Source organism: Talpa europaea (genome assembly GCF_964194135.1).
Source record: "Talpa europaea genome assembly, chromosome: 1".
In the NCBI taxonomy this organism is placed as follows: Eukaryota; Metazoa; Chordata; class Mammalia; order Eulipotyphla; family Talpidae; genus Talpa; species Talpa europaea.
Genome location: NC_140073.1, coordinates 77,004,951 through 77,010,636, shown reverse-complemented (window position 1 = coordinate 77,010,636; position 5,686 = coordinate 77,004,951). Strand labels below are relative to the sequence as shown.

The window sequence follows — 5,686 nt, the reverse complement described above, 5'->3', positions numbered from 1 at the left end:
AATGATTCTGTACCCCTCAAATGCATAGCAGTTGGTAGTACAGGGAGGCAGCAATTTCCTGATTTTTTTTTTTTTTTTAATCTGAATTGCAGGAACCTGGTTGTGTTCTGGGGGATTGAAGTTGCTCGAAATCGGATTGCCTCTTGAAATAGGTAAAAACTCTAGCAGGTACTTTGTGTATTGTTAGTATAACAGACCTAAATGTACCCACATTGAAAGATAAGTTCATTTCTTGACCTTCTAGGCAAAGGACACTGGTCCAAGGCTTCTTTTCATTCACTTTGCGGTGACTCCTTTATCTGACGTTACAGATTTTGTCATTGATCCTTCTGCCAAAAAAAAAAAAAAAAAAAAGGGCACTTCCTGCCTCTGTTTCCCACACCCAAGAATCATTAAGTATTGTTATCAGTTCCCTCTCTGACCATAGCCTCATCTCAAACTAACTGTGGTGGGTGCTACAGGTGTCAGCATACAGAAGACTGAACAGTATATGCAGGAGGCTATCTGCCAGATTATTGCACCCAATGACACTAATGTAAAGGACTCAGTTCCTAAAATTCTATTAGTACAGACCTAATGGGAATAGTTCAGAACCTGGTGGCTGCAGTGTGTGTCTCCTTCCAGGTCAAGCTTCTGTCTCTCATCCCTCCTGGTCTCTTTCATACGTGTACCCACTCTGCCTGGTGTTGGATGGACTCAGTGCTAAGCCCCAGAAAGATGTGCTCTAGGTCTCTGGGAAGTCATACTCTATGACAGATGGTGGCAAATTAAACTGGCAATTGAAACAGCCAGAGCCTCTGCTGGAGGAGTGATTCCAGATGGGTGGGGTCAGAGGAGACAACCAATTGCAAAGTGTCCCAAAACCTGCATGTTGCAGCTTGGTCAATGAACATTTTCTAGAAACCTATGCAGGAGAAGCTATTCCCAAATCTATTGGTACATAGACCTACGTTGTGTCCCAACGAATGACACATAGGGGCACAAGGACAATTTTAGGATGAGTGGAGGGGAGTTGGAAATTATAGTCACCGCACAAGAATGTGGTGACGTGTGGGCATGGGTCAGTCTTGAATGACATGAAGAAGATGAGAGAAGCAAAATTCTGGAGCTCGAAGAGACACTGGACAAATCCCTCAATTTAAAGATTAGGAAATTGAATCTCCTCCCTAGTAAATGAAGGTGAAAAATGCTCAGTTATTTGGTGCTCAGTGATTATTAGTGCCATTACTATATAACTAATAAATGTACTACTACTAACGATAGTAACAATTATAGTGCTACACTGTTACTAATAGTACTAAGCACTACTAATCCCTAAGATTATAGACCACTTAAAATGTGCCAGTCACTATTATAAGTGCTTTTAGGTGCATTAAATAAATTAACTAATCCAATCATTATGTTATTTTCACCTCCATTTTGCTGGTGGCAAGACTGAGGCAGAAGAGTACAAGTCACTTGCACAAAGTCATAGAGCCAGTAAACAGTGGAACTGAGATTCACACTGGGCCATGGGCTGCTCAGCTTGTGCTAGTCTTTCTTTTTTGTGGGGGAGGGAAATAATTATTTTCATTAATCTTTTTAACCCAAACACCGTATTTTTTCAGGTTTAATTTAGTGGCAAACTTGATTAACATTTCCAGATGTTCACAGTTTCAAAGCGATGGTTCTGATTAAGATAATCTAGCTATTGTTTCAATATAAATGAAGTTTTGTTTTTATTTTTTCATATATATATTTTTAAAGATTTAGTTATTTATTTATTTTTATTTTTTTTTTTTTTTAATTTTCTAGAGGCATGTCTTATTTATTTATCTATTTGTTTGTTTGTTTGGTTTATACATGCACTGGGTACAGTCAGAAGCCGGGAGGGTGAGAGAATTCACCAGAGCCAGAGCAGGGAGCAGAGCAGGCAGAAGGACCGAAGTACACTGCTGAGGGGAGCAGCGGGCGGCAGGAGAGGTCTGCGCACCATGTGGGACCCTCCTCCGGTGGCCGGGAAGCAGCCGGGGATCGAACCGGTGCCGCAGAGGCCACGGGCAGCTTCGCAACCCAGCGCTCAACCGCTGCGCCACCGGGGAGGCCCTAAAGATTTAGTTATTTATACAAGAACCGGGATATAGACCAGATGCGCAGGAGGGTGAGAGGATTCACTGGAGACAGAGCGGGGAACAGAACAGGCAAACTGACAAAATACACTGCTGAGGGGAGCAGCGGGCAAGACAGGAGAGGTCTGCCGCGCCATGTGGGACCCTCGGGGGGAAGGCTGGGATCAAACCGGCCCTGCAAAGACCGCAGACAGCTTCACAGTGCTGCACTCAACCACCTGCGCCACCAGGGGAGGCCCTATAAATGAATTTTTTTTTTTTTTAAAGCTAAAAGCAGTCTGACATCTTAAAGAAAAAATAAATAACCTAGAATTTAGTACTTAGTAATATAAATATACTTCAGTACAACAAAAAGGAAGATGTAAATTGAAGATCAGAAAAAGCAACACTATATCTCTACAGTGTAAGTCTTAGAGATGAACATGCTAGTATGAATGAGTCAATGAATGTGTCAGGCACTGCAGTGAGGTGTGCTGCAGGCAGGAGTGCGGTGATGGCAGGCAGAGCAGGGAATCTTTCTCTAGGAGGACGTTCAGGCATCTCTACAGAGCAGTAGGAAAACTTTCTTATAGTCCTCATAAGTATTACCACTAATCACGGAATAAAGAGAGGTGGCAAAATTATTCCTAAATTCCTCCCTTATGTCAAACAGATCAGCCTGCCTCCTCGAATCCATTATTGATGACAGCATGATCATCTGTCTTAGCTTCCTTCTCAGCATAGTAGTATGTTCCTGAAAGGTAGGCAGATAAACTTCAAATAGATTTCATGGGCCTCCCCTGGTGGCGCAGGCGTTTGAGTGCCATGCTGTGAAGCTGTCCGCAGCCTCTACAGTGCTGGTTTGATCCCCGCTGGCCGCAGAGATACCCACATGGCGCGGCAGACCTCTCCTGCCTCGCCCGCTGCTCCCCTCAGCAGTGTATTTCTTCACTCTGCCTGTTCTGTTCTCTGCTTTGTCTCTGGTGAACCCTCTCACCCTCCCGCACATCTGGCTTGTACCCCAGTTCTTGCATAAATAAACAAACAAATAAATAAATAAATCTTGAAAAAAAAATTAGATTTCACAATAGCAAGGAGTAGTTGCTCCAAATTACTGGAAGTCTCTTGGTCAGTGCTTTCCTCAATTGATACAGCCATGTATTTGTGAAACACCCTTTTTGAATGAGGCATACTTTTCTTCATCTGTCCCCCACGTCAGCTCCTCATTTTGAATGAAAGCCTGAGCATCTTATTCAACCTGAGCTTCATCAACTCTGCATCAGGGTCTCTATTAACCTAAAGAAACACCAACATTGGGCAGTCTGCCTGTTCTGCTCCCCACTCTGTCTCTGGTGAATCCTTTCAACGCCTGCACCTCTGGCCTGTACCCCAGCTCTTGTATGCATAAATAAATAAATCTTTAAAAGAAAAGAAAGAAACACCAACAGCCTCTGGTAGTGCCCTGAAGGACACCCGCCATACCATGTTGAGCCATATTATTCTTCATGCACTTGTTTTATGGCTCAGAGTTCTTCAGGTGTCCTTGATGCACTAATTTCCATCAGTACTTTTTCATTTGTCTCAGCGACCTTAAGAACGTGCTTCAGTTCATAGCATCATAAAGCTGAGAGGGTTTCATCAGAGCCATGATTAATTTCACAAATTTTACAGTCAGTTCTGATTTCAAGTGTCCAGAAGCTCCCTGACAAATAGAGTTTTAAAAGCCACAGCAATTTCTGCGTCTGAGCATTACTTCCGGATGTCAACAGTGAGGATGCTCTGCTCATCGGTGCCTCAGCTTTCCATGGTCTGCAGAGAATTGCTGCTCATCAAACCCAGGGAAGTCAGACCCAGTCCTTCTGAGAACCTGGGCAATGGAGACCATTTGCCATTTTAGGGAAGGGGATGCAGGGGCAGTTGTGGGACTAGACATGATCCTCCAGGACACAGATGGGGAGCACAGACTGTGATGTGCTGGTGCTCTGGTGGAGCAGGGATGCAGGCCTGGGCAGATAGGCTGCCTGCCACTCATCCTTTTATCTGAGCTACACAGCCCCGCAGGTCTCTGACTCCTGGCCCAGTGCTCCTTGTCCTGACATTGGGCATGTAAGGGGTTGAGGAGACTCTGAACAAGTGATATTGATGAAATTTGACGTGATATTTGACGATATTTGACGAAAGTGATATTTAAAGATGCTTGGTAAGGCTTCAGTGGTCACAGGGGACTAGAGAAGATATGGAGTTAGTCACCTCAGGTGACTGCTGGTAGAAGATTGTCTGGATCCAGCTGTAGTAAGTATCTGGACCACATCAGGAAAAGAGAAGTTTGCACCAGACAAGAATTATTAGTGAGCAATAATTCACACCATATTGTGAATTAGTATGTCCTCTTACTTATCTTTCTAGAAAACAAAAATACTTACTGATGAAAAAGGGATAGGAGAGAAGGTTGAAAAAAAGGGGAGAAATCGTACAGAAAAAGGAAGGAGGAAAGGAGCAAAAATAGAAATGGAACCAATACTGATGACTTCCCAAACTTCTGACATTGGTCCTGGTGTTTGGGGCATGGTTTCATCTACTTTAGGTAAAATGCAGTGTCAGTTTCTCATGGACTGAAGCTAAGAAGAAAGCAAGAAAGATTTCATCCCCTTAACAAGAGGGTAAGTACCATGGCAGGAGTCTACTGCATTTCACCCTTGGAGAAGACTTGTCACCCCACTGCTCAAAGACCCGTTAGAAGACAGCCAGAGTCTTTGTCCAAGGCACTGGCCTTTGCCAGGGAATGCACATCCAATGCCTGAGTAATGCAGGGTTACAACATGGGCAGCCCTGGCAGGCCACTTACACCCAAACGCTCCTTGTGGAGATGACCAAGGCTGTTCTTGGGCTGCATCACCGCTCAATTCTACCTCCACTGGCTCGTGTTTCTGTCCCCTCCTTTTTGCAGGCATCCATCCTAAGAGCATCCTGCCTTCTAAACTCCACTCAGCTTTGGCTTCCCTGGAAACCCAAAAACAATGATGGAAACTCTCTCTGCCTGCCTCACTTGTCACTCTACTGAGACTTTGATTTTCTGATGGGGAGGGAGTGTCTTCTTCCTCTACCATACACTTCCTCCCTCTAACTTTGTATCATGAAAGATAATCAGAGAAAATCTGATCATGCACTGGGGCAGGGTGTGGCCTCAGTCCTGGCTGGAGCCTTCAAACAGTCCTGGGGCTTATTGGTTTCTTTCCTTGTTGATCACAGATGTTTTGTAGAGCAGGGAACCTTCAGAATGTGTTTGACTGGAACTGATTTCTCATTTCTGTGAAGACCTCAGGTGACTGCCGGTGAAAAGCCCCTGACTCTGTCAGGTGTGCTCAGAGGTCTGCCAGCTCTGGCTTCATAATCTCCATCGTGTGTCTGGTCTTTGTGAGAGCCTCCGGCGCCTTTCAGTAGGAAAGAGGGAGCTACTGTCGGATTCCATGTGACACGTGAAATCCAAGGGTCACATGCAGCCTGAACGTGGCCCTCAAATCACTCTGCAATTGGCTCTGCTCTGGCTGATGACCACTCTCTGGCCTTTCTGATGCATATGGTGGCATCCCCCCTTCAGC

The 5,686-nt window shown here is 44.8% G+C and overlaps 1 pseudogene across 1 annotated transcript; it reads right to left on the bottom strand.

Moving 5' to 3' along the window:
• Positions 1–2,842: 2,842 nt before the first annotated feature.
• LOC311184622 (annexin A5-like) lies at positions 2,843–5,053 on the bottom strand (annotated as a pseudogene). Its single transcript has 3 exons — positions 4,933–5,053; positions 3,530–3,880; positions 2,843–3,383 (listed from the first exon to the last, which is right to left on the bottom strand). The product of its transcript is annotated as an annexin A5-like (transcript).
• Positions 5,054–5,686: the final 633 nt, after the last annotated feature.